The following is a 19,415-nucleotide window of genomic DNA, read 5'->3' as shown; positions in this document are numbered from 1 at the left end:
ATACACACACACTAGTCACTCTCTGAGGGATGGGAAAGATGAGGAAAGCTGCTGATAAAGGCTGCTTCAGACTTGTCCTGCCCAGAGTCTAACTGCCCATGAACTACTCTCCCATCCAGCATGAGCGATGGAAATGGGTGAGTAGGATAAATCCGACTCTCTGTTGTTGCTGTTCTGGGCTTTCCATAGGAACTCCGGGGCTTCAGATTCGAGCTCTGGGGTGGAAGCCAGGGCTGGTCATCCCTGCAGAACCTTCTTCAGGATTTCCACCTTCCCATTCTCAGGACCACTGGAGCAGAGGCCCCTCAGCATTAGACCGGAATCTTTCCCTCTTGATGTCTCAGAAAATAATTGGTTTCTAATCCTGATATATAAGAGACAAAGTGTAGCCATAGAGATGGCCACTATGCGCTAAGACCAGCTCCCAGGTGTCAGTTGTCTGGGAGGACTGGGAAAGAAAGAGGTGGCTGGACAGGACACATCTCCCTATGCTCCTTGCCTGCCCACCCCCCTTCCTCCTTCTGCTGCTGTGTTCCCCAGTGTAGCGGGGCTGCAATGACCTTGGCTTGGGAGAAGATGGTCATTGCCTCCTCTTGGTCACCCTCCAGGGCATTCCTGACCGAGCAACTATCCCAGCTCCCACTGGAGCAAGTTGGGGGTGGCCAAAGATGGCAGGGCCACAGAGATCACCCCTTCACCCCAGGGGGCCACATCAGAGGTGGACACAGCATAGAATAGAGCGATTAATGGCAATGCCCTGCTCCTCTTGTCTGTTTCCACCTCTCTTTCCTCTCTGAGCTTCATCCTCTCACTCCAACCCTTTTTCATCCTCCAAACACCCCTCTCTGCCATCCTTCCCTCACCATTTCCTTCCCTCACTGTTGCTCTGAAATAACAGAAACAACTGACTCCATCCCCCCTTTGCCACTCGTCCTACTGAGTTTGATAATCCCCCTCACCAGACCTGTGCTCTTCTTCCAGAGCATGGTGTGGAGAGGGGAGACCCCATCAGGGGCACCCTCATCTAAGGGTGGGGTGGGGGGCGCAGAGTCTTTCTTCCTCTCCAAGCTCTTTGAGCAAATCATCTACATCCTGTCCCAAATTCCTCTCCTCCAATTCCCTGCCAGACCCCTTCCAACCTGGCTTCCATCCCATTCACTGGACTGAAACCACCCTCTAAAAAGTTTACCAATGATAGAGAAGCAACGTGGCTCAGTGGAAAGAGCACGGGCTTGGGAGTCAGAGGTCATGGGTTTGAATCCCAGCCCTGTCACTTGTCAGCTGACTGTGGGCAAGTCACTTAATTTATCCGTGCCTCAGTTACCTCACTTATAAAATGGGGATTAAGACTGTGAGCCTCATGTGGGACAACCTGATTATCCTGTATCTACCCCAGAGCTTAGAATAGTGCTCTGCACATAGTAAGCACTTAACAAATACTAACATTATTATTATTATTATTATTGTTATTATTATTCTCTCCTTGCCCAATCCAATGGCTCCTACTCTATCCTAATCCTCCTCGACTGCTCAGCTGCCTTTGACACTGTGGACCACCCCTTTCTCCTGGATATATTATCCAAACTTGGCTTGGCTGACTCTGTCCTCTCCTGGTTCTCCTGTTATTTCTTTCGCCATTCGTTCTCAGTTTCCTTCGTGGGCTCTTTTTTTCCTTCTCACCCCCTAACTGCGGGGGTCCCTCAACGTTCAATTCTTGGTCCCCTTCTATTCTCCATCTATACTCATTCTCTTGGAGAACTCATTTGCTCCTACAGCTTCAACTACCATCTCTATGCACATGATACCCAAATCCACATCTCCTCCCCCGATCTCGTTTTCTCTCTTCAAGCCTCAAATCTCTTCCTGCCTTCAGGACATCTCTGCTTGGATGTCCTCCCATCACCTCAAACTTAACATGTCCAAAACAGAGCTCCTTATCTTCCCTCCCAAACTCTGTCCTCTCCCAGACTTTCCCATCACTGTAGATGACATTACAATCCTCCCCATCTCATAAGCTCGTAACCTTGATGTTATCCTTGACCCCGCTATCTCAACCACATATCCAATCTGTCACCAAATCCTGTCTGTCTCACCTTCACGACATCAGCAAGATCTGCCTATTTCTCTCCATCTAAACCTCTACCATGTTAGTACAGTCACTCATTCTATCCCGCTAGTTACTGCATCAGTCTCCTTTCTGACCTCTCAACCTTCTGCCTCTCCCCACTCCAGTCCACACTTCAGTCCGCTGCCCGGATTATCTTTTTACAGAAACATTCAAGGCATGCCGCCTGCCTCCTCAAAAATCCTCAGAGGTTATCTGTCCAACTCCTTATCAAACAAAAACTCCTCACTATTGACTTCAAAGCTCTCCATCACCTTACCCCCTCCTACTTCACCTCCCTTCTCTCCTTCTACAACCCAGCCTGAACACTTCACTCTTCTGGTGCTCCACTGTGCCTCAGTCTCACCTGCATCACTGTCAATCTTTGGCCCACGTCCTATCTCTGGCCTGGAACGACCTCCCTCCTCAAATCCGCCAGTAACTCTCCCCTCACTTCAAAGCCTTACTGAAGACACATCTCCGCCAAGACTTCCTAGACTTAAATGCATTTTTTCTCATCTCCCACTCCCTTCGGCGTCACCCTGACTTGTTCCCTTTGCTCTTCACCCCTCTCCCCACACCTCAGCACTTATGTATACATCTGTAATTTTTTTTATTTATACTGATGCCTGTTTTCTTGTACTGATGTCTGTCTCCCCCTCTCTAGACTGTGAGCTCACTGTGGGCAGAGATTGTCTCTCTTTATTGTTATATTGTACTTTCCCAAGCGCTCAGTACAGTGCTCTGCACACAGTGAGCACTCAGTAAACATGACTGAATGAATTAATGAATTTTAAGATTACAGTCCCAAATATGCCCTGGGGCGAGGCTGGCCTGAGAGGGGAAGTGGGAGGAGGGGGACTGAACACACTCTTTGTGACATGTCATTACTGTCCGGTGGCTGTGTTTCATAATTCTCTGTCCACAGCCCACAAGTCTCAAAGGGTGGATGGAGCCAACCACAGGATGTAAGATGTCCCAAACCTCCGGAGATGAAGAACTGGATAAATTCATATTAACCTGAAAAGCTTATATCAACCTGATAAGCCTATATCAACCCCAGTGCTTAGTGCAGTACCTGGAACATAGTAAGTGTTTAAGAAATACCATAAAGAAAAAATGAAATGAAAGTAAAAATAAACTGGAGATTCTCACAGGTACGGGTAGCTGTGTCCTGTAACTTGAGCTCAGATATCAGTTCCTTGGAGTGTAGAAGATCTTCAGAGAGCATAGCTTGGGCCTTCAGAGTGGGGGATGGATGTCCAAGGGGGATGTGGTCTTACATTTCCGCTAAGGGCTTTTGGAGCTGGACTGGAGAGAGAACACTGAACTGATTGGATGCTTGGTCTGACTCAAGATGTCATCACGACATGGCGTAGTGGATAGAGCATGAGCTGGGACTCAGAAAGTAAGGGATTCTAATCCTGACTCTGCCACTTGTCTGCTGTGTGACTTGGAGCAAGTCACTTCAATTCTCTGGGCCTCAGTTATCTCATCTGTAAAATGGGGATTGAGACTGTGAGCCCCACGTGGGGCAGGGACTACATTCAACCCGATTTGCTTGTATCCATACCAGTGCTTAGCATGGTCCCTGGCACATAGTAAGCTTAACAAATCCCACTATTATTATTATTTTTATTATTACTGCTATCCTTATTTTACTAGGAATGGATCCCAACAGATGCCACCCCCAAACTGGAACCCCAAAACGAGAGGTTACAGTGATCGTACCTATGAACTGCGCAAAACATACAGGATTTTTTTTCTGTTTAATGCCTTGTCAAATATGTGGAATGCACATGATAGAGAGGTAGATAGATAGATACATGCTCTAGAAATGTCCTCTCCTTCTTGCTGTAAGTATCACTGTGAGTTTATTTTCTATTGTTTTTCAATTTTTACTGTACATTACTCATACATCTGTAGGCTATCCCTCCTCCTTATTCTTATATAGTGAACCCCTTGAGAGCCAGGAATTTTGTCTAATTTTCATCTACACAATTTTCCCGGACACTTAGTACAATGTTTGACATTCATTCAATAACATTTATTGAGCGCTTACTATGTGCAGAGCACTGTATGAAGAGCGCTTGGAATGAACAAGTCGGCAACAGATAGAGACAGTCCCTGCGGTTTGACGGGCTTACAGTCTAATCGGGGGAGACAGACAGATAAGAACAATGGCAATAAATAGAGTCAGGGGAAGAATATCTCATAAAAACAATGGCAACTAAATAGAAGCAAGGCAATGTACATTTCATCAACAAAATTAACAAAATAAATAGGGTAATGAAAATATATACAGTTGAGCATACGAGTACAGTGCTGAGGAGATGGCAAGGGAGATGGGGAGGAGCAGAGGGAAATGGGGGGAAAAGAGGGTTAAGCTGCGGAGAGGTGAAGGGGCGGTGGTAGAGGGAGTAGAGGGAGAAGGGGAGCTCAGTTTGGGAAGGTCTCTTGGAGGAGGTGAATTTTAAGTAGGGTTTTAAAAAGGGGAAGAGAATTAGTTTGGTGGAGGTGAGGAGGGAGGGCGTTCCAAGAACGCGGGAGGATGTGGCCCAGGCGTCGATGGCGGGATAGGCGAGACCGAGGGACGGTGAGGAGGTGGGCGGTAGAAAGAGAGAAGGGAGGAGAGGTAGGACAGGGCAAGGTGATGTAGAGCCTTGAAGCCTAGAGTGAGGAGTTTTTGTTTGGAGCGGAGGTTGATAGGCAACCACTGGAGGTGTTTAAGAAGGGGAGTGACATGCCCAGATCGTTTCTGCAGGAAGATGAGCCGGGCAGCGGAGTGAAGAATAGACTGGAGCGGGGCGAGAGAGGAGGAAGGGAGATCAGAGAGAAGGCTGACACAGTAGTCTAGCCAGGATATAACGAGAGCCCGTAGCAGTAAGGTAGCTGTTTGGGTGGAGAGGAAAGGGCGGATTTTGGCTATATTGTAAAGGTGAAACCGGCAGGTCTTGGTAACGGATAGGATGTGTGGGGTGAACGAGGGAGCCGAGTCAAAGATGACACCGAGGTTGCGGGCCTGAGAGACGGGAAGGATGGTCATACCATCCACAGTGATAGGGAAGTCTGGGAGAGGATCGGGCTTGGGAGGGAAGATGAGGAGCTCAGTTTTGGTCATGTTGAGTTTTAGGTGGTGGGCAGACATCCAGGTGGAGACATCCCTGAGGCAGGAGGAGATGCGAGCCTGAAGGGAGGGGGAGAGGACAGTGGCGGAGATGTAGATCTGCGTGTCATCTGCGTAGAGATGGTAGTCAAAGCCGTGAGAGCGAATGAGTTCACCGAGGGAGTGAGTGTAAATGGAGAACAGAAGAGGGCCAAGAACTGACCCTTGAGGAACTCCAACAGTTAAAGGATGGGAGGGGGAGGAGGCACCAGCGATGGAGACCGAGAATGACCGACCAGAGAGATAAGAGGAGAACCAGGAGAGGACGGAGTCCGTGAAGCCAAGGTGAGATAAGGTGTGGAGGAGGAGGGGATGGTCGACAATGTCAAAGGCAGCTGAGCGGTCAAGGAGGATTAGAATGGACTAGGAGCCATTGACTTTGGCAAGAAGGAGGTCATGGGTGACCTTAGAGAGAGCAGTCTCGGTAGAGTGGAGGGGACGGAAGCCAGATTGGAGGGTGTCCAGGAGAGAATGGGAGTTAGGGACTACTAAGCAGCAAGTGTAGACAACTCGTTCTAGGATTTTGGAAAGGAAGGGTAGTAGGGCGATAGGGCGATAATTGGAAGGGGAAGTGGGGTCGAGAGAGGTGTTTTTTAGGATGGGGGAGACATGGGTATGTTTGAAGGCAGAGGGGAAGGAGCCAGTGGAGATTGAGTGGTTAAAGATAGAAGTTAAGGAAGGTAGGAGGGCAGGGGTGATGGTTTTTGTAAGGTGAGCGGGAATGGGGTCCGAGCACCAGCCTCTCACTCCATCATCCTTTCATGATCCAAACTACCCGACTCTGCCCTCCATCACTTGTCTATTTCTTTCCTGGAGAAGCAGCATTGTGTAATGGATAAAGTCCTAGCTTAGGAGTCAAAGGTTCATGAGTTCTGATCCTGGCTCTGCCACTTGTCTGCTCTGCGACACTGAGTAAATGACTGTATTTGTTTGGGTCTCAGTTACCTTATCGGTACAATGGGGATTGAGACATTGAGCTCTATATGGGACAGGGACTGTGCTCAACCTGATTTGCTCGTATCCACCCCAGTGCTTAATACAGTGCCTGGTATCACAGTTATTATTATTATTCTAATCCCCTCACTTTTATTCTTAAGTAACAGAATCAGCTGAGCCATCCTCCTTTGCCATACATCCCAGTGAGTATGATAATCCCATATCTCCGACCTGTGCCTCTCTCTTAGAGCGCTGTGCAGAGAGAAGAGAGTCTAGCAGGGACATCCTCACCAAAGGGGTAGTGCAAAGGAGGAAGGGTCTTTCCTCTAGCATTAAAGTCCCACTGTAGCCTGGAGCAAGGTTGGCCTTATGGGCAACTGAGCATGTGTGGCTTAGTGGAGAGAGCCCGGGCATGGGAGTCGGAAGGACCTGGGTTCTCATCCTGGCTCCACCACATGTCTGCTGTGTGACCTTGGGCAAGGCACTCCACTTCTCTGGGCCTCAGTTTTCTCATCCGTAAGATGGGGATTAAGAGTGTAAGCCCCATATGGGACAGGGACTGTGCCCAAGCTGGTCAACTAGTTTGTACCCTGGAGTTTAGAATAGTGCTTGGCAAAAGTAAGCACTTTAAAAGTACCATATTAATTAATTATTATTATGGTCAGAGTGCTCTCAGTGACCTGACACTACTGTCCAGTGGCTGTGTTTTTTGTTTAACCCTCCACATCCCACAAGCCACAAAGGATGGATGGAGCCTACACAACCGCAAGGAAATCTCCTAGCTCTCCAGAAAGAAGGAACTAGATAGGTTTATATCAACCTGATCAGCTTATATCAACCCCAGAATTTAGTACAGAACCTGGAGCATAGTAAGCACTTAAAATATCATAACGGAAAAATAAAGTTATATTTAAAAAATTTAAACTGGCGGTTCTCACTGGTGGGGTTAACTGTACCCTGTGACTTGAGCTCAGTTATTGGTCCCTCAGACTGTAGTGGATCATCAGCAGGCATAGGTTGGGACATCAGTGTCGGGGATGGATTCCAAGGTAGAAATGGTCTCACTGTTCCTCTAAGCGTTTTTGGAGCTGGGCTGCAAAGAGCACTGAGCTTGTCCGATGCTTGGTCTGACCCAGGATGTCGTTGCAGCATGGTGGAGTGGATAGGGCACAGGTCTGAGAGTCGGGAGGCTATGGGTTCTAACCCCAGCATTACCAATTGCCTGCTGTAGGACCTTGCATAAGTCACTTCACTTCTCTGGGCCTCAGTTATTCCATCGGTAAAAGGGGATTGAGACTGTGATCATCATGTAGGACAAGCACTGTGTCAAAATTGATTTGCTTTTATCCATCCCAGTGCTTAGTACAGTGCCTGGCACATATTAAGTCGACAAAATACTATATTTATCATTTTTGAGTGTATATACATATATAGAGTGTGTAAATATATCCACAGCTATATTTACAGCAAGAGGGGTATGTACATATATCTATATATGTATACATATATATAGATATATACACATATACACACATACAGATGCTTTAACAAATATCCTACCATTCTTGCTGTAAATATAGCTGTGGATTTCTTCCCTGTTGTTTTTCAGTTTTCACTGTTTAACTGTCAACCATCTGTAGGCTATCCCTTCTCCCTTTCCTGATTCTGAGATTGTGAGCCCCTTGAGGGCCAGGAACTGTATCTATTTTTCACCTGTGCAATTCTCCCAGACATTTAGTACAATGCTCTGCATTCCATTAAGGGCTAAATCAATACCATTTCTATGACTACTTCAAATACGATGATGACTAAATGCTCTCTCTCTCTTTATCTCACTCTCTCCATCTCCTCCTTTCACTCCTCTTCATTTATAACTCTCCTCCTCCATGTTGCTCTACGAGTTGTTGCTACTGGTTTGAACTGAATAGTCAAGCCAATGAATTCCACTGAGCTCTCTTTTGGGTTGGTGATTCTCTTGTAATTTAGCCTTGGACTCGCGCTGAGCATCTTTCTCCTCCTGTTTTATATCCTTATGGTGTCCACCAACCACAAGCCCAGCTCCTCTGATCAGATCCTCACCCACTGGCCTTGGCTAACACTATCATCCTTCTCACCAGTGGAGTCTTATAGACCTTGTCAGCTTGTGGGCTGAGAAATTTCCTGGATGACGTTGGATGTAAAATCCTTATTTACCTATACCCAGTAGCCCAGGGTCTTTGCATCTGCACTACCTTCCTCCTGAGCTTCTTCCAGGCCAACACCATCAGCCCCAGCACCTCCTGGTGGGCAAGAATCAAAGCCAAATTGCCCAAGTGCCTCGTCCCCTCCTAATGCCCTCTGTTGGGTCTTCAATCTGCTCATAGAATTGAATATACCAATATACAAGGGAACCCCCAGAACAGCAGTGACAAAGTTCAAACCATATTATATCTCAAATACTGCATCAAAGTCATCAAAAGTGCAGAAAACACTTTGGCCAATACATTCATGCTCTCTTTTCGGGATCTGTTCTTCGCGGGTCTCATGAGTGTGGCCAGCAGCTACATGGTATTTGTCCTGCAAAGACACCACCGGCAGGTCCAGCACCTCCTCGAGCCTGGACACTTTCCCAGGGTGATGCGTCCTTCTATATGGAAGGCAGACCATCATCCTGAGCATTGTAGTCATCATGAAAGAAAAGTCACCTCTGCTCATGAAGAGCTACCTGGTATTTCAACTCACCTTCTCCACCATCAGTTCATTCCTGATGATTCACAGTGACAGAAGAATAAGGACATTCTGGACAAGGGAATCACCTGCCCCCAACCCAGATCCCTTTTAGGCTTCGAGGGTAGTTACCTGGCCACCCGTGGGCCCAACTCGAATAGGGTGACTAGACGGCCTGATTTGGGCAGCACTGTTCAGATGCTGCGGTATCTGCTCTGAGTCCCCCATGGGCTAGGGGAGTCCAATTAAGGGTGATGATAATGGTGGCTTCCCTCCTTTAAAATCCTTCTTTGCCCTGAAGGGAGCCCTTAACCTGGCCACCTCTGCCCATTCCCCACAAAAGTTCTGGGATAGCTGTGAGACAATGCAGATTGGTGGTATTTGTTAAGTGCTTACTACATGCCAGGTACTGTACTAATCACTGGAGTGGATACAACCAAATCATGGTTGGACACAGTCCCTGTCCCACGTGAGACTCACAGTCTTAATCCCCATTTCACAGATGAGGTAACTGGAGGCACAGAGAAGTTAAGTGACTTGCCCAAAGTCACACAGCTGACAAGTGGCAGGGCCAGGATTAGAACTCAGGTCCTTCAGACTCCCAGGCCCATGTTCTATCAACTAGGCCACACTGCTTCTCTGTTGCCACTGCTCAGGTCTGGCCAGATAAACTTCATGTGCCTGGCTGTGGTGGTCTATACCCAGAACACTGTTGAGTCTGGGACCCTGATTACCCTGGGCCTAATGGAAAGATCACAGACCTTGGATTCAGTAGTCCTAGGTTCTAATCTTGGGTCTGCCACTTGCCTGTTGTGTGACTTTGGGCAAGCCATTAGATTTCTCTGTGCTCCAGTTTCATTTTCTGGCAAAGGGGGATTCAATATGTGTTCTCTGTCCTTTTACTGTCCACACTGAATGTGGATTGAACACTCTCTGATGATCTCATATATCCTCCAGTGCTCAATCCAGGGCTTGGCACAAAGTAAGCACTCAACAATTATCATTATCATTGTTATTGTTATTATCGCTGTTACTACTATTATTGCTATTATTACTGCCAGAATGAGTATAGGGTTTTTGATTATCAATAAATTATTTCAAGGAATGTGTCTTGTGCCTTCCCCAGTGTGAGTTAACAGCTGTACATATTAACAATTACCTGTGATTTGTTTCATTGTCTGCCTTCCTGGCTAGAGTGTGAGCTTCTTGAGGAAGAGGGATCATGTCTATGAATCCTATTGCATTCAACCAAACACTTACTACAGTGTTCTGCACAAAACAAGTGATCAACCAATACTACTAGAAGATGGGTTTCTTGAGGGGAGGGATTGTGTTTCCTATCCGTCTTGTACTCGCCCAAATGCACACAGTAAATACTCTGCAAATAAGGCCGACAGATTGATTGGTATTTGCTGAGCATTTACTCTGTACAATGTTGTACTAAGCATTTATAAAAGTATATATAAGTTTACTTATAAAAGTACTTTGATTTCATCTACCTCACTGATGACCTCTCACCCACATCCTGCATCCGGCCTATGCTATTTTGATGCCTATTTGTTTTGTTGTCTGTCTCCCCCCTTCTAGACTGTGAGCGGTTGCCAAATTGTACTTTCCAAGTGTTTAGTACAATGCTCTGCACACGGTAAGCGCTCGATAAATACAATTGAATGAATGAAAGTCCTCCCTTTCCATATCTGACAAATACCCTACTCATCTTCAAAACCTTATTGAAGGCACATCTTCTCCAAGAGGCCTTCCCAGCACAGCGTGGCTCAGTGGAAAGAGCCCTGGCTTGGGAGGCCGAGGTCATGGGTTCGAATCCCGCATCTGACACTTGTCATTCATTCATTCAATAGTATTTATTGAGCGCTTACTATGTGCAGAGCACTGTACTAAGCGCTTGGAATGTACGAATCGGCAACAGATAGAGACAATCCTTGCCCTTTGACGGGTTTACAGTTTAATCGGAGGAGACGGGCATACAAGAACAATGGCAATAAATAGAGTCAAGGGGAAGAACATCTCATTAAAACAATGGCAAATAAATAGAATCAGGGTGATGTACAACTCATTAAACAAAATAAATGAAGATATATACAGTTGAGCGGACGAGTACAGTGCTGAGGGAGTGGGACGACAGAGGGGAAGGAGGAGAGGGAAAGGGGGGAGAAGAGGGTTTAGCCACGGAGAGGTGAAGGGGACGGGGGTAGAGGGAGCAGAGGGAAAAGGGGGGAGCTCAGTCTGGGAAGGCCTTTTGGAGGAAGTGAGCTTTAAGTAGGAATTTGAAGAGGGGAAGAGAATTAGATTGTCGGAGGTGAGGAGGGAGGGCATTCCAGGACCACGGGAGGACGTGGCCCAGGGGTCGACGGCAGGATAGGCGAGACCGAGGGACGGTGAGGAGGTGGGCGGCAGAGGAGCGGAGCGTGTGGGGTGGGCAGTAGAAAGAGAGAAAGGAGGAGGGGTAGGAAGGGGCAAGGTGATGGAGAGCCTTGAAGCCTAGAGTGAGGAGTTTTTGTTTGGAGTGGAGGTCGATAGGCAACCACTGGAGGTGTTTAAGAAGGGGAGTGACATGCCCAGATCGTTTCTGCAGGAAGATGAGCCGGGCAGGGGAGTGAAGAATAGGCTGGAGCGGGGCGAGAGAGGAGGAAGGGAGATCAGAGAGAAGGCTGACACAGTAGTCTAACCGGGAAATAACAAGAGCCTGTAGCAGTAAGGTAGCCATTTGGGTGGAGAGGAAAGGGCGGATCTTGGCGATATTGTACAGGTGAGACCGCCAGGTCTTGGTAACAGATCGAATGTGTGGGTGAACGAGAGAAACGAGTCAAAGATGACACCGAGGTTGCGGGCCTGAGAGACGGGAAGGATGGTCATACCATCCACGGTGATAGGGAAGTCTGGGAGAGGATCGGGCTTGGGAGGGAAGATGAGGAGCTCAGTTTTGGTCATGTTGAGTTTTAGGTGGTGGGCAGACATCCAGGTGGAGAGGTCCTGGAGTTAGGAGGAGATGCGAGCCTGAAGGGAGGGGGAGAGGACAGGGGCAGGGATGTAGATCTGTGTGTCATCTGCGTAGAGATGGTTTTTGAAGCCGAGAGAGCAAATAAGTTCACCGAGGGAGTGAGTGTAAATGGAGAACAGAAGAGGGCCAAGAACTGACCCTTGAGGAACTCCAACAGTTAGAGGATGGGAGGGGGAGGAGGCGCCTGCGAAGGAGACCAAGAATGCCCGGCTAGAGAGATAAGAGGAGAACCAGGAGAGGACGGAGTCCGTGAAGCCAAGGTGAGATAAGGTGTGGAGGAGGAGGGGATGGTCGACAGTGTCAAAGGCAGAAGAGAGGTCAAGGAGGATTAGAATGGAGTAGGAGCCATTGGATTTGGCAAGAAGGAGGTTATGGGTGTCCTTAGAGAGAGCATCTCGGTAAAGTGGAGGGGACGGAAGCCAGATTGGAGGGTGTCCAGGAGAGAATCGGAGTTAAGGAATTCTAAGCAGGGAGTGTAGACGACTCGTTCTAGGAGCTTGGAAAGGAAGGGTAGTAGGGAGATAGGGCGATAACTGGAAGGGGAAGTGGGGTCGAGAGAGGGTTTTTTTTTAGGATGGGGGAGACATGGGTATGTTTGAAGGCAGAGGGGAAGGAGCCAATGGAGATTGAGTGGTTAAAGATACAAGTTAAGGAAGGGAGGAGGCCAGGGGCGACGATTTTTATAAGGTGAGCAGGAATGGGGTCCGAGGTGCAGGTGGAGGGGGTGGCACTTGTGAGGAGGGAGGAGATCTCCTCTGAGGATATTGCAGGGAAGGATGGGAAAGTAGGGGAGAGGGTTCGGGGGGGGGGCAAGAGGGGGAGGGGTGACTTTGGGGAGCTAGACCTGATTGTGTTGATTTTTGTGATGAAGTAGGTATCAGCTGTGTGACTGTGGGCGAGTCACTTCACTTCTCTGGGCCTCAGTGGCCTCATCTGTAAAATGTGGATTAAGACTGTGAGCCTCACGTGGGACAACCTGATGACCCTGTGTCCACTCCAGCGCTTAGAACAGTGCTCTGCACGTAGTAATGGCTTAACAAATATCGACATTATTATTACTAAGTCTTCATTTCTTTTTCTTCTACTCTCTTCTGCATCGCCCTGACTTGCTCCCTTTATTCATTCTCCCTCCCACCTTAACAGCATCTATGTACATATCCATAATTTTATTTATATTAAAGTGTGTCTCCTCCTCCAGACTGTAAGCTCGTTGTTGGCAAGGAATGTGTCTGTTATACTGTACTCTCCTAAACACTTAATATATTGTTCTGCGCACAGTAATTGCTCAAAACCATGATCGATTGATTACTAAATCATTATTTTCTGTCCTCAAAAACAAAACAGTCTAATAGGAGAGACAGTCAGCCAGAACTGATGTAGAGTTTTAGAACAAGTAGTTTTATAAAAATCGATTGCTATGTGACATTGGGCAAATCACTTTCCTCATCTATAAAATGGGCATTAAATTACTACCTGTTCTACTTCCTATTTAGGATTGTAAACCCCATGGGGAACAGGGACTGCTTCCGACCTGATCATCCTGTACCTACTCTTTAGTGCTTAGCACACCATTAGCATTTAACGCATAACACAATTACTTTATTTTCGTCTCTGAGAACTCAAAGGTTAGGGCAGCAACCGCCGTGCCCTTGCTCTTTTGGTAAACTAGGATAGGAATCCAGGTTTTCTGACTGCCAGTGCAGTGTTCTTTCCACTGAACCACCCCGCTTCCTCCGCCCCCACATCTCCATGGAAATGCCCAGCGGTGGGGTAGGGAAAATAACCTCACCCCAGCACTGAGACCCGATCCGGGCTCCGGACTTGGATTCCAATCCCAGCTCCGCCGCCTGTCTGCTGTGCGACCTTGGGCCAGTCACTTAACTTGCCAGGCCTCAGTTTCCTCATCTGTAAAAATGGGGACTGAGTGTGACCCCATGTGGGACAGGGACTATGTCCAGTCTGATTGACTTGTATCTATTGCAGCACTTAGAACAGTGCTTTTGGGACCTTGAAGCCTGGGCCTGGTGGTGACGTCATTAAGAGGGGAGGGTGGGCACGAGGAAACATTAGCAACCCTTGGTCTGTCCATCCGCCCTAGGGGAGAAGTCGACGGAGCATCCTGCGGGCTCAATCCAGTACCACCTCTGCCCCTTGCCCCATCCCACCCCTCTGCCTGGAGTGAGGGAGTGAGTGGCCACTGAGTAGAAGCCTCTGGCAACCTAGAGAAAACACAGAAGTTGACAGGACCCACAGGGATTGGGTCTCCCCCACTTCCAGATCCCCCTGTATGTGGAAGGTATCCTTCTGGGAGGCCGCACTGCAGCCCCTTCCCCTCTCCCACTCCAGCTAAATCCCTGTTGACAGGACAGAAGCAGCCTGGCTCAGTGGAAAGAGCCCCGGCTTGGGAGTCAGAGGTCATGGGTTCTAATCCCACTCTGCTACTTGTCAGCTGTGTGACTGTGGGCAAGTCACTTCACTTCTCTGGGCCTCAGTTCCCTCATCTGTAAAATGGGGATGAAGACTATGAGCCTCACGTGGGACAACCTCATTGCCCTGTATCTCCCCCAGCGTTTAGAACAGTGCTCTGCACATAATAAGCACTTAACGAATACCAACATTATTATTACCTGTCACTATGGGTCAGACCAAAACCGTAAGTCCAACCCGGGAAGCAGTAAAACAGCCCTGGCTCTGGGGTGGGAAGGGGGCTTCACCCAAGGGACCTTCTGGGAGGGATTTAGCTGGAGTGGGAGAGGGGAAGGGGCTACAGTGTGGCCTCCCAGAGGGATACCTTCACATCCAGAGGAATCTGGAACTGGGGGAGACCCAATCCCTGACCCCAACCCCGACCCAGGCCAAGCTCCTGTCTGGGCAGCGATGTTCCTGGTCAGATCTGGGTCTTTCCCCCGAGGGGGGTTCCTTCCCTGGGAGACCAGGGTGGGCATCACCAGGGAAGCGACTGGGGGTAGGGATGTCATGTCAACATTTGTTTCCTTGGATCTCCAGCACAAGGAGGAAATCCCTAGTTGTGCTATTGGACAACCCTGACTTCTGGGGATCACCCTCCTAGCCACTCTAGGCCTTGACCCCTCCACCTTTCCCTACGCCCTTTCCCAACCCCTGCTACCTCCACAGACAGTCTGAATTACCCCCTTTTTCTTAGTGTTTTGTCCTTGCTTAGTTCTCACCCTCCAACTGAGTGTGGTGGGATAGATGTGGGTGCTCTGAGCCACCTTAATAATAATAATAATAATAGTATTTCTTAAGTGATTATTATGTGTCAAGCACTATTCTAAGCACTAATCTAAGATAATCAGGTAAAACACAGTCCCTGACCCACATTAGGTTCGCAATCTTAATCCCCATTTTACAGATGAGGTAATTGAGGCCCAAAGATGTGACTTGCCCAGATCACCCAGAAAAAAAGTGGTGGAGCTGGGATTAGAACCCAGTGCTCCTGGCTCCCAGGCCGATCCTCTATCCATTGGGCCATGCTACTTCTCTCTGCCTCTGTCATTATTGATATTTCTGGCGGAAAGATCACAGGCTTGGGAGTCCTGGGACCTGGATTCTAATCCCTGTGTTTCCACCAGCCTGCTTTGACCTTGAGCAAGTCAAATAACATCTTAGATTCCTCATTTATGCCATGGGGATTCAATATGTGTTTGCTTGTTTTTCCCCATAGATAGTGAGCTCCATGTAGGATGGGGATTGGGTCAGATTTCAATCAATCAATTAATCTTGTTGATTGAGTTCTTACTTTAAGAGGTACATTCCTTTCCCAAAACAAGCTTACAGTCTAGATATGACTTAACTTTATCAACCCAAATGATTATTACAGTGCTTTATAGATAGTAAACACTTAATTAATACCACTGTCATTATTATTGTTATCATTATTCATTCATTCAGTTATATTTATTTAGTCCTTACTGTGTATAAGCACTTGGTATATAATACAGCAATAAAGAGAGACAATTCCTGCCCACAACAAGCTCACAGTTTAGAGCCAACTTTTCCAGTTGTTTGCTGAATGACTTTGGACAAGTCACTTAACTTCTCTGTGCCTCAGTTCCCTCATTTGCAAAATGAGGATTTGATACCTGTTCTCCCTCTTATTCAGACTGTAAGCCCCATGTGGGACCTCATTTTCTTCCATATACTCCAGTGCTTAGTACAATACTTAGTACTGATGAACCTAAACCCACCACGGTAGGTAGCTGTCTTTGCATCCCAGATCCTAGCTCCCCAAGAGCAGGAGAAATTTCTGACAGTGAAAATGGAAGAAGATTGAGTGGTGCGGGACCAGTTACTGGCCTTCCTGCCCAGGGAGATCCAAACCTGGGAGTGGAAAAATTGGCCAGAGAGCAGAGAGGAAGTGATTTCATTGGTGGAGGATTTATAGAGAGAACCAGGTGAATCAGGACTGTGGGTGAGACAGGAAAAAGCCAGACATGGTATGGAGATGAGGTGGTGGGTGAAATAATAATAATGTTGGTATTTGTTAAGTGCTTACTATGTGCCGAGCACTGTTCTAAGCGCTGGGGTAGACACAGGGGAATCAGGATGTCCCACGTGGGGCTCACAGTCTTAATCCCCATTTTACAGATGAGGTAACTGAGGCACAGAGAAGTTAAGTGACTTGCCCACGGTCACACAGCTGACAGGTGGCAGAGCTGGGATTCGAATATTGGGGACTCAGGTCCCGGATGGTGAATGGGGCCTACTGCCCTGTACCCACTCGGATTCCTCCCTCCTCCAGGCTGTGCCTGGGCACCTCCTATGATGGGATCTCCATATTCCCTCTGGGTTCCCTCTCTCTCGATCTCCCTCTGGGGCCCCCTGTTTCCCCACATCATGGCCCCCCTCAGGTCACTGTCACTGGGGAATCTTTGGTCAAAAATGACCAGCTGGGCAATCGCCAAAAGAGGGAGCAGGTGAAGGGCAGATTCTGAGTGGAAGCTAGAAGCATTTCCAAGGATTTGGGGGATCCCGGGCACTGGTCTCCCTTTGTGGCCCTAATCTGCGCCCTGTTGCCCCCTGCTCTCAGGAAGGGTCGAGTCTGGTTCTTCCTCCCTCTGACCTGTGTTGAGGGGTGTTTACTGTGGTTTCCTCTGTGAGGGCTTTATTTGACTTACCGAGTGTTGTGTGTCCACCCTGACTCCTCTGTGCCGGTATGATTAAATTGTCTTCGGGTTCCAGCCTGCCCAATCAGACAGAAAGCACTGGAGAAGGATGCAGCAGTCCTGAGAGTTGTACAAGAGTCACTTCTGCTCTTCCCCATCTTGGCTCCTCACCAACACGGATAGATCTTGGATCCCTTCAACTCGAAGAGCCCCTCACCATCCAGGATGATCGATACAAAATTCATCTTTGTGACCAGACTAAACGGGAAGCAGCATGGCCTAGTGGAAAGACCACAAGTCTGGAAGCCAGAAGGATCTGGCTTCTACTCCCAGCTCCACTACTTGTCTGCTGTGTGACCTTGGTCAAGTCATTTAACTTTTCTGAATCTCTGTTACCTCATCTGTAAAATGGTGATTAAAACTGTGAGCTCAATGTGGGACAGGGACTCTGTCTAGCCTTCATTCATTCATTCATTCAATCATATTTATTAAATGCTTCCTGTGTGCAGAGCACTGTAATAAACACTTGGGAAAGTATAATACAAAAATAACGAGTGACAGTACCTACCCACAATGAGCTCACAGTCTAGAGAGAGAGACACAGCCATCAATAAAAATAGATAAAATTACTGATGTATACATAAATTACAGATGTATACATAATTGATGTGGGGCTGGGAGGTAGGGAAAAGCAAAGGTAGCAAGTCAGGGTGACAAAGAAAGGAGAGACAGATGAGGAAAAAGGGGACTTAATCTGAGAAGTCCTCTTGGAGGAGATGTGCCTTCAGTAAGGCTTTGAAGGCGGGAGAGTAATTGTCTGGCAGATTTGAGCGGGAAGGGCATTCCAGGCCAGAAGTAGGACATGGGCCAGGGGTCGGCAGCGAGACAGGAAAGATCGAGGCACAGGAAGAAGGTTAGCACCAGAGAAACGAAGTATAAGGGCTGGGTTATAAAAGGAGAGAAACGAGGGATAAGTGGGGGCAAGGTGATGGAGAGCTTCAAAGCCAATGGTGAGGAATTTTTATTTGATACAGAGGTTGATAGGCAACCACTGGATATTTCTGAGGAGGGAGCTGACATGTCCTGAATGTGATTAGCTTGTATCTACCCCAGTGCTTAGAACAGTGCTTGACACATAATAAGCAGTTAACAAATACCATCATTAAGTACAGACTGTAATGGAAATAGTACAGCATTAATGGATGAAAAGTTAGCTGCTCGTCTCCCCGCCACTAGATTAAAACATCCTTGATGACAGGGATCTTGTCTACTCACTCCTTCTCACTCTCCCATGTCCTGAATACTGTGCTCTGCATTCATTCACTCATTTATTCATTCAATCAATCATATTAAGAGCATACTGTGTGCAGAGCACTGTACTAAGCATTTGGCAAAGTACAGTACAGGAATAAAGAGAGACAATCCCTGCTCACACGATCTCACAGCCTAGACGGGGAGAGACAGACATCAGTAGAAATAAACATATCAACACAAATAAAATTACAGATATATACCTAAATGCTATGGGGTTGGGAGCGGAGGAAGAGAAAAGGAAGCAAGACAGGGTGATGCAGAAGGGAGTTGGAACTTGGCCACTTGTCAGCTGTGTGACTTCGGGCAAGTCACTTAACTTCTCGGTGCCTCAGTTACCTCATCTGTAAAATGGGGATAAAGACTGTGAGCCCCACGTGGGACAACCTGATTCCCCTGTGTCTACCCCAGCGCTTAGAACAGTGCTCAGCACATAGTAAGTGCTTAACAAATACCAACATTATTATGATTATATTATAAGCTCCTCTAGTTTACTGTGAGTAGGGAATGTGTCCCATTATTGTACTGTAATAATGATAATAATGACAGTGCTTGTTAAGTGGTTACTATGTGCCAAGCACTGTTCTAAACATTGGGGTACAAGTTAATCAGGTTGGGCACAGTCCCTGTCCTCTGTGGGGCTCACACTCTTAATCCCCATTTTATAGATGAAGTAACTAAGACCCAGAGAAGTTAAGTGACTTGCCCAAGGTCACACAGCAGACATATGGCAGAGCCGGGATTAAAACCCAGGTCCTGTTGACTCCCAGGCCTGTGCTTTATTCTCCCAAGTGATTAGCAGAATGTTCTGCACACAGTAAGGGCTCAATAAATGACTGACAAACTGACTCCTAGAGGACAAGCTGCTTACCTTATGCTTTGGGATTTTCCCAGATGTATAGTACGCATTCAATCAATAATACTGATTGAGGAGACAACTTTGGCCTGGAACCGAGGAGACCTGAGGTCTCTTATCAGCATTACCCCATGCCTGTTGTGTGACCCTGGGCAAGTCATTTTTATCTGCCTGGGCAGTTTCTTCATTTG

The 19,415-nt window shown here is 47.6% G+C and overlaps 1 pseudogene; it reads left to right on the top strand.

Annotated features, from left to right (window-relative positions):
- On the top strand, nt 8,143-8,795 carry ORNANAV1R-PS3325 (vomeronasal 1 receptor ornAnaV1R-ps3325 pseudogene; annotated as a pseudogene).

The sequence above is a fragment of the Ornithorhynchus anatinus genome, unplaced genomic scaffold, assembly GCF_004115215.2.
Source record: "Ornithorhynchus anatinus isolate Pmale09 unplaced genomic scaffold, mOrnAna1.pri.v4 scaffold_224_arrow_ctg1, whole genome shotgun sequence".
Taxonomy (NCBI): domain Eukaryota; kingdom Metazoa; phylum Chordata; class Mammalia; order Monotremata; family Ornithorhynchidae; genus Ornithorhynchus; species Ornithorhynchus anatinus.
Note: the sequence above shows the minus strand (reverse complement) of the source record. Positions and strands in the feature narration are given on the sequence as shown.